General features: G+C 36.6%; 1 protein-coding gene across 8 annotated transcripts in view; it reads right to left on the minus strand.

Moving 5' to 3' along the window:
• The window catches only part of ctnnd2b (catenin (cadherin-associated protein), delta 2b), a 181,650-nt gene extending 166,496 nt beyond the window's left edge, over positions 1 to 15,154 (minus strand). For all 8 annotated transcript variants that reach the window (XM_036216505.1, XM_036216498.1, XM_036216503.1 and 5 more), the window contains exon 1: positions 15,005 to 15,154. The gene's annotated coding sequence lies outside the window, so the exon portion shown is untranslated. The remainder of the gene's footprint in view (positions 1 to 15,004) is intronic.
• Between the last annotated feature and the right edge of the window lie 6 nt (positions 15,155 to 15,160).

Raw genomic sequence — 15,160 nt, forward strand, 5'->3', positions numbered from 1 at the left:
CTAAACAAGGGTTTAGTTTTTCTCTGTTTGGAACAAAGAAAATTAGTCTTAAAAAGGAACCTTTAGAGCTTCAATGTAAAGAAAACATTTGCAAGCTGTTGCAAATTTGATTTATTATTTCTAAGAAATAAATATTGCTGTAAGTACAAAACAAAAAAGGGGATTTGGGCCTATCCACAATAGTTTTCTTGAAGTCCATCAACACCCAAAGGACCAAAACACATATAAGTAAAGAAAAGAAAGGCAACAATGCTCTTATTTTCGAGATGGAATAAAATGTTTGCCTAGTCTTTATATATATATATAAATAGCAAGATATTGATTTTGAAACCATACTTTTACAAATTGATGTATGTACAATAAACATGGTCAGTGCCAACATTTGAATTCCTTGTGTTTTCTAATTCTGACTTTTTAATAGATTATTGACATTTATAACCTTTGCATTTAAAAAAAGTGAGGCCAAATGGTTGGCCCCCACAAATATTCACCGCACCAAATCTGACCCTCTTTACAAAAGGTTTGAACACCCCTATTTTCTTAAAATGGTAAACTATGAGTTCTAGAATTGTTTGACTGCTCAAGTAGAAGCTCTCTAGAAAGACAAAGTGTTTATGTGAAAAAAATATTTCTATTTATACTTGACAGCAGTGGATGCAGTTTATTTTTCCAACTCTTTTCATGGACAAAATTGTGGTTGTGGGTGTGTATTTTTATCATTCCCTTTGACAGCTTAGTGGAAAATCTCAAATGTAAAAATCTTATAAATGTTGATTTTCCATATGACTGCCTAGAATTCCAGTGAGGCCAGATCTTTGTGATCTGTATTGTAGCAAAGCATGAACCATCGTTATTGTATAAGTACTGTGTGACACCGTATGATATCAATGGAAACTTAATGACTTTGTAACCTGCTTTTTAAGAATCAAATATTGAAGAGTATTTCAAAAAATATTATTTTTGTAATAATAATTAAATATTTGTATTGTGGTTGCATCATGAAACATGAAACAGGATCTGTGATCTGTGTTCTTTGTTTATTCCAAAAAGCATTTTCACAAAGAAAATGTAAAAAGTAGAGAGCTGTGTGACGTACATCAGAATCAGAATCAGAATCAGAATCAGAACGTTTATTGTCATTGCACATGGGGATACAATGAAATTGCAGCAGCCTTGGACCTAAGAAGTTAAAAAATAATAATTATAATAATAAAATAGAATAAAAAATAGAAATACATCATTGATGGCATATATATATGACTTCTGTTTAGCTTTGATCACAATCATTAACACAATGAACTAAAAAGAACCAAATATATTTTTTTTGTCTGTTTGAATTGGTTTTTGGTTCTTTCTGATTGTTCAGATCCACAGAAGTAATAAAGTCAATCGTTTTAATGTGGCAGCATCGTCAAACTGGATCTGTGTCCATGAATAACAACCCCTGGACAACTTGTGTCTCCTATTAAAATGTCCAAAAGTGTCAAACATTAAAGACTCACTTTGATGAAAATCAATATTTAGGTGTTTTTAATATATTCATCTAGTAATTTTCTTAGTATAGAGGTCATTTATCAAGAAAATAAAGTTTTAAATTGCAATTCTGAGTATTTCTTAATTAAGATCGCTGTGAATCAGGAGCAGATGAAAAATTGTAGTTGTGAGGTAGAAACTACAATCAGAAAACATTTTTTTACTATCCTGAATATAAAATAAGAGTCTTATAAACAGTGTTCAAATATATTGTTCCGTGCACAAATGTTACATCTGTAAGATCTCAATTTTCTGCTGTTTGTAACCTTTTAGCTGTACTATCCTCTTTCTGAGGTTCTGCGTATTTAATTTCATCCGGATATCGCCTCATTGTGACATTCATTATGACATGGGCTGTTACATCTTGGCCAGGTTGCTCTTGTAAATGAGATCTTGCTTAAAAAGGCCTCAAGCTCCTTGTTCCACTCCATTCTGATGGATACTGGTAGACGACTAGATCCATGTACGTCTTTGATGTCTAAGCTGGTATCTGGCTCCAATAGTTTTACCCATTTTCTTGCTCTGGTAATGTTAGGTTGGGGTGTGAGGGGCTGTAAGCTAGCGGGAGAGCATGTGAACAGATGGGTGACGGTAAGTGGGGATGGAGTTCCTCCCTATCTATGGTCCCGTCTACAACTTGGAGACAAATTTCCAATAAACTTTTCCCACTCTGCAGAAACTATGTCCTAGAAAACCAAACAACTTCTTAGATTTTGCAGCATAATAGTAATTAAAATGTCACTGGGAACATTTGACAATACATCAAAACGATGAGTATTCATAACCAGTTTATGATAATACGTCCCCATTGCTATGATGTGGTGTCACTTCTCCAAAACTAAAATAATTCAAACCAAGGCAAACAGTTGACTATAAGGGTGTGTGTATTGGCAAGAGTCTGGCGATGCATACCGCGATATATGTCTCATTTTTTTACAATTTTCTTTAAAGAGTATGACTTGGAAAAACTCTGCCTGAATATTAATGCACCATTCATGATTATAAAATGTTAAATATATATATTTAATGATCACAACACTAAGCACTGCAACTGTATCTCATATACAAGTTGCTTTTACCCAAGCAAATTTATGCTGCTTTTCTTTTGGTAAATTAAGAAATATTTGTCTGAATCCCACGACAAAATATTTTTTTTGTACAAGAAAAGAAAAAACGTTTGCTCATAAATAAATAATGAAATATTGCCTGTCAACAATTTCAACTGATACAAGTATCGCCAAATAAAATATCGCGATGTATCACCAAATCGATTTTTCCAAACCAGTAACAGCATGAAGTTCACTGACATGATGATCCCCTTGGGTCAAACACTGATGGAAAACTAGGTGAGGCAACCAGCTTCATCACATTTTGGCAAAATGTTTTTGACACTTTTCAGAAAAACAAACACAACAAACTTGACACCAGCATGTTTTTCTGACTGGTAACAGTCCCAGAAGTGCTTAGGATGCACCACTCCACTGCAATTGAGGGGTCCACATGAGGCAATTACGCTGAGAATACAGCTTATCTTAATTTACAAATGATTTCAAACGTACAGCCGAAGTTTCGAGTGGGTGTTTGGAGAGAAAAGGCAATAACTCGTGAATAATAAAGAGTAAATCTGAAGGGGGAACTCTTCTTTCCCACCTGCCCACTCACCATCTCCCTGACACACTCCAAGATAATTGGGAGATGGCCTCTCACTGCCCTCTCCCATGAACAAAAACAGTCACCCCGTCACAGCAGAGTTTGGCTCATTATCCATAACAGGGGTCAGCGCTTGTTGGAACCACCACTACCCGACAGCACCTGGCTGACATCACAGTCACACAACAGTCAACGTTGCCACGGCAACGGCAATTTGGCAACCACAACTTGCTTGACTCCGTGGGGGATTGATTGGGTGAGCAATGCAGCGAGAGGTGGATTAGGAGGAGTATTGTTGTCTCCCTCGGTGCAGAGGGACGTGAGCTTTGTCAGACACAGAGAGGATGCTGGACTCACTGGAACGCTGATGAATGACCCGACCCGAACTTGGCTTAACACTGACATATAAAAAAAAAGGCAGTTTACTTTGCTGCTTTTTTGAATTTACTAAAATGATGATTAAGAAATTATCTGAGTGAAATTAATGCTATTTCATGGCGCACAGTAAGGCAGTAAAGGGTCTGTTTTCAGTCAGACATGAGTTTTCTTTTCAGTAATATTTCTTCAGACAAGAAAACAACTCAGGAGGATTTCTACTCAGAGAAGACAGTCAATCACAGAGTAAAAAGAGCTAAACTGAAGTAAAAAAAAAAAGATTTATCCACCCTTCCTAGATAATGATAAGGTCTTTTGTTAGACAGAATAGGAAGAGAGTTTTTGAGATAGAAAAGGAAATTGTAGTCACTACTTTCTAGATCATAACTTTAAGGCAACAAAGACGAGCTATGACCCAAATCACACTTGTACTCCACAATAGCATAGCGGGGAATTGTTGTGCATCTGTAAAAGTGTTTCAAACTTAGCACGTATGTACTATTTTTATGACATTTCCCTGATATTTTAACCTAATTTCTTCCCTTCTCTCTACTCAAACAGCACAAGTTGCTTCAAATAGCAACAAAGTTCTTGAATCCAAATTAGAAGGTTGACTCATTTTCCCGATTGCGCCCAATGAGAATCTGGTTTACATATATGAGGTTTATATAAACCTGTAAAAAGGGCGGGGCTTTCATTTGGCCGTGGCGGTTTCTGTGTTGCTCAGCTTCAGGTTCAAGTGACTGGGGTTGCTTTCATTGTGACCAATTAATTTACGCTGCGACTTTGGTTTGGTCTGTTCTGTTTTGTGCAAAATGAATTATCTAACTGACACTCTTCGTCTCTGCATCCGCTCTGGGCACACCTGCGAATAAGTAGCTGACCGCTTCACAATAAATTCTTTATGGGTTTAGAAAATGATCAAGACTCAGTGAAGCAAGTATTGATTTATTTTACTTTTCTCAGCTTTGATGCTATAGCAAGTGACTCGGCCCCTCCCACAGTAATCTCATACATAGATTTTGCAGTCATGCTAGCTACTGCTAACAAATGGATAAGTTCATTCATTTTACTAGCTTGTTTATTTTTACTAAATGCTTAAACTATTACAATTTACATTTATTTAAAAAACTAAATGTTCCCGTATTTCCTGCACTACAGGACTCTCCGACTTATGAGGGGAAACATGCCAATGAATGCTCTATTTTCATTTTTTTGTCTGGCACACTGATTTATAATGCACATTAAGGGAGACAAGAGACAGAGACACAATTGTCAGACTTCACAGTAAATCTAGCTTGTTGATAACATGCTACACACATAGACTGTAAAAACATTTTATATACAGTCTATGGCTACACATTAGCCATGTTAGCCACGCTAACCACGTTGGCTTAATCACAACACTTTCAACTCCCAACTTGGTTTGCACAGATTGATACCACTAAAAAAAAATCTCAGTGCGACCACACAAACAACCAAACTGGCAAGTAACATGTAAAAGAAAAAAACAGCTCGACACAGCTACACGTTAGCCGTGTTAGCTTATTCACAAAAACACCAAACCAAAGATTTTCACACAGTGCCTCTCAAAAAGGCTTCGACATCAGTAAGCAAAACCTGAATTAATGCAAAAATAAGTCACTCCGGATTATAAGGCACTCTGTTCTTTTATTTTATTTTATTGAAATAAGTCTTTTAAGGTTACTTTATAGCAGTGGTGCCCAACTTTTTTCAGGCCACGGACCAGTTTAAATTGGTAAATGTTTTCATGGAGAGGTCTAAAGTTGGTATTTTTAAACCTCTGGTTTTATGAAAATCTGTTTTCAAAATAAAATACTACAACAAAAAATTGTGTTTGAAGGTCAAAAAATATCAGTAGATATTTTTTATAAAGATGATGAAGAGTAAATGAAGCAAAGCTGTTGATTTGTAGAAGTCGTTTCTGATTTGAAAAAAAAATGATAAAAGAAACATTACATAATTTCCCCCCCCCATGGAATGTTATTTTAACACTCAATCCAGGCTCCAATTATCATGCAGCAAAAAAGATTGATCATATTTTCTTTACATAAATTCTCATTCATTGGGTATTTTTTTCAACACAAAGAAACATTTTCTGTGTTGAAGTTTCTGAACGGATGTCTTTCTATAGAATAAATCTCAAATAGTATTCCAGGGACCACTGCCTTATAGTACCGAAAATATGCACCTGAAATTTGTAAAAAACAAACAAACAAACAAACAAAAAAGAAACAACAAACTCTCTTATTAGCTCTAAAATTGTGCTGCTCTCTTTTTGTTAGAAGCATCTACTGATAAGAAAGAGGTGATGCACCACACTAATGTCTAATGTTCAGTCTGACAAATGAAGCTTCCTGTACTTCTTATTTTTTTCAATCTATCATTTACCATTATTTACAATGTATTCATGTTTTACTCTGCTGTATATTTATTGTTTTTAAATCGAAGTGCATTTCCTTCACTCCACCCTAGCTCCTCCTGTTATCCATGCTACAGCTGCATGACTCTAGTGATGTTTGGGTTCATTGCTGTGGTTGCGTTGGTTTTTGTAGGTCGGCTTTATGTGTCTGGATGTGCTGGCATGCCGCCATGCGTTTGGCTTGTTGGATGTTGATTTTGAGAAGAGGTGTGTGGGTGTGCAGATGTGGTATGAAACGTACCAAACAAATAAATGTAACTGGCAAGTTGATTGATTGATTGATTGTAAATTACATTAAAGTATTATTTGCAATACAGTTGGTATGAATAAATTGAAGCTTTTACTTAGTTTGATCAATATCCTCAAATGCTAACCTGCAGAGAAGCATATAATTTTTATCAATTATTCCAGTATCGCGATTTTATCAATATTGTGTATCACATATTGCATCGTATTGTGAGGTACCCAGTAATTCCCAGCTCTAATAGGCTATCATGAAATCTCTTTACACAAACTGTTGGAGTTGAAACCCAGAAATGATCTCTTTAAGCCACTTCTATTCGTTAACTGTCTTATTTTACCTCAGGGTTAATAGAGTAAACATTAACCTTTACAGAGAGTGCTGGAACCACATTTGCAAATCTGCTGTAGGTTAAATGCAGGAAATTTCCCATCAGCGTTCAATTTCCACATCTAACTTTTATTTATTTTTTTTTCAAATATTGAAATAAACTATTGCATGCTTGCAAAACAAGAAATGAAATATTCATGTCATGAATAAACTATGAGGGCACTCTGAGAGTGCAGTCCTGTCTGCCCTACCTTGCAATTTTAAACAGTGATTTGGATCTGCACCAAATTTTTATGTTTTCTTTGCCAAAGCTCTGCTTCTCCTCCAAATTTCAAACTTGTTTTTGCATATCATTCCCTACATTCTAGAACATGTGTTTTGACTTTTATACCATATAAAAAAAACTAAAATATTCTAACAAAAAGCGAAACGTTTGAGGAAATCAGCAGGACATAACGTGCCTGAAATTATTTATTCAAGCAGGACATTCAGAATCTGCTTCCCAACAGTGCTGCCCTCCATACTAATCCCCTCATTTATTGCTAAAATTGTTGTATAGTGATTTACTGTAAATAGGAGTCCACTTGCAATGCTTTTGCATATGTCTTATATTTTCTTAGTGATTCACAAAAAAAAATTCTGTTGACCAGGCAACCCACCATGCTATCTACTCGCTGATGCAGGGAGGGGTTTGCCTGCTGAGATATGAATCAGATGCCGCCGTGACTGGAATACAATGACCTGCCAACACTCTCCCATGCATCTCCCTTTCAGAACAAGGTTATCAGCAGAGATGATCAGGTTAGGACGATGGTCGGCTGGTTCGCTTTGTGAATGACTTCAATAAAAAAATGTTTTTTTCTGCTGCCTCTCATTGTCATTTAAACGTCACATAAGACTGACGGTGTTTTAAAAATGACTCTTTGACATTATTTATAAGAATAACAATAATGTGAGTATGAAGAATCTGAATGCTGTAAAATACTAAACTGTTATCTTGTTCTTGTCAGATCTAGTAAATCCAATCTGAAATAGCTGACAGATGAATTGCTGCTTTATGTGTCAAAATGGTAAAGCATAACTTTGCCTTTAGACATCTGAATGAACCAAAAGATATCTTATCTGTAAGCTAAGGGTTTAGGTCTTGCAACAGGATACAGATTGTAATCATTAGGTCTTTCTCAATGCATAACAAATTTATCGTCATCGCGATATCAGCATGTGAGATTTGCTTAAAAGATGACGTAAACTGCCATAAATGGTTGCCTTAGATGTTTACACGTCTCCTAAAACAGTTTCATGCAAACTTGAAGCATTTAACCAATCAAATGTAGGCATTTGACCTCTATAAATAGGGCTTTAAAAGTGCTGTATTTTGGTTATTGCCACATTTCAAATTAAAATAAACTTATTTAATTCTTGAAAATATAGTCAAAAGCCGTCTGTGTGTTGCCCCCTACAGGTAGAATTCCAGTATTACAGATGAATTTCGTGATTGGTCAAACCATTTAAGTCCCACATCACTTCAGAAGTCCCAAGTCATGATCTGCACCTCCAGTAATGATAACAATCCTATTCCTCAGCAACATTCCTCTGACTGGATTTTAAATTTTTGGCTGTGGGTGGGGTCAGCCTCCAACCGCCCCGTTTGGTTACCCTTAAAACTGTTACAGCAACTCATATCATTGTAGTATTGATCTCTAATATCGCACATAGCAAGTTTTCCTCAAACTGCATATACACCAGGCATTTGACAGCTGTTCAAGAACATGCCTCCCTGGACAGCACTGGATACTGGATAGCACTGGACAAGCTGTTTACTAGCGCATGTTCGCTACCTACAGTTCCAAGAGGCTTGGTGAAAAATGGCGAAACTGTGCAAATCTCACGATTTGGGCACAACATGAAACTGCCAATTAAAATCCTCCATTGCAAGTATTTTGCTAGTGTCCTTGTAATGGAAGATATGGATTGCCATAATGTCAGGAGAGTGGCAGTGGTTAGCGCTCTTGCCTCACAGTAAGAAGGACCCGGTCCAAGTCCTGTCATAGGCTAATTGGTTACTCTAAATTGTCCCTAGGTGTGACTGTGAGAGTGTATGTGTGTATGATTGTGACCCTATGACAGACTGGTGGCCTGCCCACCTTGCCTTCACCCGGGTTAGGACAGGTTAGGCTCCAGCAACCCTGTAACCCCGACAGGAACAAAACGAGTTTAGAAAATGGATGGATGAAAAACAAATGCAGACATCACCAGGCTCATTGCCGTGGTTCATCAGATAAGGCAAATGCATACCTCTACCAAATCTGAGTAGCCGATTGGTCTAAGTTTAAACTAGCATTCAATGCAACACATATTGAACGTAAAATGCAAAAACACTAGTAAAAACTTGCGTATCTATGTGCGAATGTGATAGTTATGAATGCAGAAGCTTGAAAAGCACCTTTACAAAGATTTTTTCATTGGGAGTGGCTACTTACCGAGGACTGAGTGACTATTGCTTTACACTGTGCAGCCCTGGTGTTCATACCAACAAAAGCCACAATAGTTAAAATAAGAGAAAAGTCAAATCAAGTGATAAAAGAGCTGAGACAAAACCTAAACCTCACCTCAATCAATGTGACTTAGCATAATTCAAGAAAGACATACAAAACTAATCATGGCATCTTCAATCAGTTCAGGCAATTGAGAAGAATGTCAATAACAATGACAAAAACAAATCTTTTCTTAAAGTCTACAAAGTGTGGGACATACACTAACTAAAGATGAGACGGATCTGAATTTAAGAATTTGCTATATTTATACATTAACCCAAAATATGGGAGTGAAATACCACCTAAACTTTATATTTTGAATGTCAATCATCCACTTTGTACCATACCAATTCACTAATGTGCAAACCTTTCATTTGACCGAGGACCCAACAGTGGCATATACACGTCTTTAATAAGTCACTGAGAGGTTATTAGAAGTTTGTCCACATCTCATGTATCATCTTCTGAATATAAAAACTTAATGAAGCCTGTTCAAGGCGAAAGAGCTAAGGCACGTCTTTGAAAAAGGATGATAACCCAGTCCTAACGCTTCTCTGAACCGTGGCAGAGTGCATCATTTTCAGCCTGTCCTCCAGGGAGGCAGCTATGAGGGTCATTCTACCATCCACTATAAATCTTTGGCAATTAGGCAAAGAAATGGAGAGAAGGAGTTAGGGAGATGGGAGATAGGGTGGGTTGAGTGGAGTGCGATTTCCCAGAGCAGCAGTTGAATGAGCTATGAAGACTTCGGGCTTCCTGTAAAGCTGCTGAACATGTTAAGGGAATGCAGCATTAAGGGGAAAAGAAGCTCTTTGATCAGTTAAATATTGTGTGACAACACTATCTGGCAGCTTCACCTGTGTGCGCGTTGAGCGTTTTGAAATGTAGCTTGTAGCAGTCAGTAAACACTAACTGTTACCATGCATGCTTTTGGCAGGCAGAAAAAAAAACAGATACAGTAAAGTGAGAGTGTGTTTGTGGGGAAAGTGCCTGATAAAGATGCAGATAAAGAAGCTGCACTATTAAGCCAGTCATGGAAAGTCAGTGATTGCAGGGAAGGTACAGTTAAAAGCCTTATTTATTTATTTTTTTTTCAAAATACTGTAGTGCGCTTTATAATCCAGAGCGCCTTAGATGCAGATTAATTTAGGTTGTGCTTAGTGATGATGAAGCAATTTTGAGAGGTGCACAGCGCTCTGTCAAAATTTTTGGTTGGGTTTTATCATGAACATGCTAACGCTGCTAACATGGCTAACAGTGTTGTCGTACTGTGAATTTTGTTATTGGCTGGGAGTTAGCATGGGAACGTTTGATTTAACGTTGTCAGACTGTTTTTTTATGTTTTGCTGACAAGGCTGGGAGTTAGCGTAGTCACAGTAATGTTTGTTTTAGCGTTATTAGACCGTTTTTTATGTGCTACTATAAAGGTCAGGAGTTAGCGTAGTCAACGTAATATTAAAAATAAAAATAAAAAAATTGTCTGATAATTCTAAAAAAAAAACTTACTATGACTACACTAATACCCAAGCTTGTTAGTAACACATAAAAAAAAACATTTTAATAATGCTAAAACAAGCATTACTGTGACTATGCTAACTCCTGAGCCTTAGCAACATGTTAAAAAAAAACACACTGATTCAGCAAAAACAAATATTATGTTGACTACGCTAACTCCCGACCTTTAGTAACACATTAAAAAACACACTGATGCAGTTAATGTGGCTAACAAATAACATTTTACAAGTTTTTGTGACTATGTACACAGTTATTATAAAGTCTTACTGACTGATTGACTTTTGTGTCACTTGATGCGTCTTATAGTTCAGTGCACTTTTTATAAATGACACAAGTTCAAAAATAGGGCATTTATTGACGGAGCTCCCGATAGTACGGAAAGTACGCCAACTGTTCATGAGTGGCAGCACTAACATGGAGTGTCATTTTTCTAAATTTCTAGAGTGCACAGATACACACTTGAGACATTGTGAACGCCAAACCCAAAGGATATGGCAGTGATGTGGAAAACTTTTCCGGAAAATAGATTTTTACAGATAAGATTACAGATAAAGTAAGCATAGTGCCATATTTATCTGCTTTTGAATCAGATATATTGTAACCCAGAAGAAAAACAACATTTAGAGCAATAAAAGTTAATAATTAATCTGTGTGAGCCCCACACCAGTCTGAAATACTATTTAATTAATATGGAGTAATGAGACTAACTGTAGACTTGTTTTGAACTGTTTTCTGGATGAGACGATTAATCTTTTAAAGTAATTTTCTCTGGAATGTACCATTGTTGTAAATGTTTTCTATCATTAGTTTACTCGTTTAATAACAAGGTTAGTTTTACCTCTGCTAGAAAGATAGTACAGAGGTAAATAGAAGTGTTGTGACAGCTTGAAACATTCGCCCAGATGAGAAAAGTAGCAAAACACGTTACAAAAATGTGGTGTGACGGCTACTGCAATGAAGCTGTGACATGATGCAATGACACCAGTTCTGCAGTCCTCAGCCCACAAGCAACCTCAGTTAAACTTTTAGGGGCTGAAAATGTTAGTGCATGACTTTCACATTAATCTATTTCTTCGCTTTAAAAAAAAATGTCAGTTAGCATGGAAAGGCTATATCAAGCTACACGTAGGTTAGCTTAATTTGCAGGAAAAGGTAAAAACTATGTAAAAGTCTTATAAACAAGTTCAATGCATTTATATAATTAAAAAAATAAACATTAGTGCTGATGAAACAACTCATTCTAAAACAATATAAGCTTAATTTAATGTGGAAAAAGCTCAACAGCTAACTACAGTATACATGCTAGTTAATTTCTGAAGAACACCGCTGTTATACCTTTTATATTTCTCTAAATTTTTGTGTTATTTACAATTAATCTAAAGAAACAGGTTGTGTCAAAATAAGAAAAAAAAATATTTCTAGTTGAGTGTGGTACAAACGTGATCCCCTCAAAGGCTATTTGCCCACATGCTAACAGCTTGCACATTAGCATGGCTGTCTTTGATCATGCTTGACACTTTTAACTGTTCCGTAGTGACACTTTTATAATGCAAAACCCATTAACTATCTAGGAACACAAAGAAGCTAGTTATGAAGACATAATAAATTAATAAAGAATGACTGGTGTTGATAATACAATAAAGCCACCAAAGATAAACATGTCAAACTTTTTTTTCTTCAGATTTTCCTTCTGATTTTAGTGCCACAAATGGCAATAGTATTTGAACATGAATTCAAATAGTATAAAACAGCCAACAGTTTTTTTTTTTGTTTGTTTTTTTTTTTTTTTTAATTGAGCAATGCCGTTTCCTCCTATTTAGATGTTTAAAATACAAATTCCGATAAAAATGTGTCTTTTTGGTATTTTTAACATATTATTGTGGCATTTTTCTTAATTTCATTACGATCAAATTTGCATTTTTAAATAATTCTTTATTCAAACTGTAGTGAATAAGGAGAAGATAAAAAAATACAGTTAAAAAAAGCTAGTTTTGACATAAAAGCTACAATTGGCAGCTGTTCTGCTGCATTCTCATGCATCTGCTAACAGAAAAACCGATCCAGGTACATCAGGGGTGGGAAAACTGCGGCCGGACCATACGTAGCTCGTTAAACTGTTTAATCTGGCCCACGAGGAATAAATGATAATAATAATTCTCATTTACTTATTTTTCCTTATAATTGGGCTGTTTCCCCATAGATGGCGCACTATAAATACATTCACCTTTGTTTAGGTGCAGAAAGTTAATCTGCATTTGTGGTGTTGGAAGAATGGCCATTTTTGCCATTGTCGATCATTCCAACACCACATGAAGGCAGCATTTGTCCAAGTTCACTTTAAGCTATTGGTGAAATTGATACTAAAATGAGAACTAAAGTCACAGGTTTGAAATAAAACCCTAAAAATGTTGTATATTAGTTAAAACTAAAACATGTTTTCATTCAGCTTTGATGTTAATTCTTTCTCCTATGAGGTGGATTACCAAAACACCCATAACATTTGGTCCTGGTTTGGCCCCTCTTTTTACATTTTGAGCCTTTTTGGGCCCATTGGTCAAAAGGTTTGCACATCCCTGATGTACGTCTTTGTTTTCCTCATCCAAGTTGGAATCTGGCTCAACATCTACATAGCTCGGTTGCCATTTTTGTTTCATCGCTAATGAGGTTTGAGAGGCTGTAAGCTAGCTGGAGGGCATGTAACAGGATGGTTGATGGGAAGTGAGAGCAGGCTTACTCCACATCAATGGTTCCGCGCACAACTCAGAGGATAATTTCTAATGAATTATTGCCGCTCTACAGAAACTATGAGCTAGAAATAAACAAAGACCAGACTTTAAATGCTGTACAATCCACAGAGATAATCACACTTTCTTTGTTACAAACACTACTAAAGAGGAGCGAAGAAACATAATCCTTTTCAACCAAAATTCTTTTAATCGTCTTAAAGTCAATGAGAAGTATCATTACTGTTTGTTTAAATGATTCTTGTTTTTACTTGTCACTATTGCAAAAATACAACTAATGACTTTGTTATTTAATTACTGTACCGTGTAAAAAAATATAATTTTTTGTTATTCTCAACTCTTTTTGATGTTTATATAGTGCAAGTCAATTTGAGGGCCAATGAGTACATAGTTGTAGATATACCTCGTGCTTGTTGCTGAAATAGATAGAATAGATAGATTAATAAATAGATTAAATAGAAAAAAATACATTTAAAATCAAGTTAGATGAATAATATTCATTTATTATGGATAATATAACTGTAAAAACAGTAATAAATAAAAAAATAAATCAAATAAGACACAGTAATTTACAAATACTATCATAGCAGTCTACTACTATCTGCTTATACACTTGGAAGTATGTGACAAGCATGATGGAGAGTTTTAGAGCTAAGCTGTAGATGCTTCTGTCAGGTTTTACAGGGAACAGGAAATCACACTAATGGATCTGCACATTTGCCACAATTTCAGCAGATCTAACTCATGTGTAAAAAAGGCAACTTATTAAGACCGATATAATCTGCCCCGCTGATTATCTTCCTCCCAAACCAATCCCACCAAACCTCCCTAATGTCCATCACATTAAACCTCTTATTATAACCTCTGATGAACAGCGGCTGAAGGTTGAATTTAATATATATATATATTACAGACATGTGGGGGAATAGGGGAGGATCAATTCAGCAAAATAAGGGGCTCCCCCTTATTGCATTCAGACCCCAGAGCCTAATTTTAGACAGTCATTAGAATAAATTGTAAGAATAAATTGTATTTTATTATTATTATTATCTGCTGAAATATAATCTTACCCAAAAAATGAAGGAGAATAATTAGTCCAGGAAAAAAACTGATCAGACACACAGCCAGGGGGGCTTTTTTTCATTTTTTTTTTTTTTTTTTTTAAGATCAGCATGAAGCAGGCAGGCCAGAGTTAGTGCACGCAGGCAGCAAGGTGCTCTCCATCCGTGCGCAAACCCACATTTGACGGCATGCGTGCGTCGCTCTGCAAAGGCGGCACAAAGGCGCGCGCCGAGCCGCTGTCACACACGTGATGATCCTACAAATATCGCTTCAATTTGGGTCAATCAGAAAGTAAAGCCGCCTGAGCTGCAGCGGTTACACTTCCGACACTCCGGCCTTTGGATGAATGGATGAATAAACGGATGGATGGATGGACGGATGGATGGATGGACCGTTCACGATCACTGCATGCGTACCACAGCGCATCTCCACAACAGCACAACCACACCACACCTAAACAGGAGCATTTGGCACAGCCTTGATCCAAAACAGCCATCCCAGCAGCCTGTCTCTCATCTCCTCATCCGTTTGCACAAACAGGGAGGCAAGGAAGTGAAATGACATTGCGCGCGCTTACTGTAAAATAAATTCCCTCCGGGGGGCTGTTGGAGAGCCTCCTTTCTTCCCCTTTTGACTCCCCTCCTTTCCGACGTGCGTATTTCCCGAAATTCAGACCATGCGAAACAGGTAATCAGTCAGTCCAGCCCCAATGAAGTGTCAGCTCCGGCTCCCC

Source organism: Oryzias melastigma, linkage group LG17, assembly GCF_002922805.2.
Source record: "Oryzias melastigma strain HK-1 linkage group LG17, ASM292280v2, whole genome shotgun sequence".
In the NCBI taxonomy this organism is placed as follows: Eukaryota; Metazoa; Chordata; class Actinopteri; order Beloniformes; family Adrianichthyidae; genus Oryzias; species Oryzias melastigma.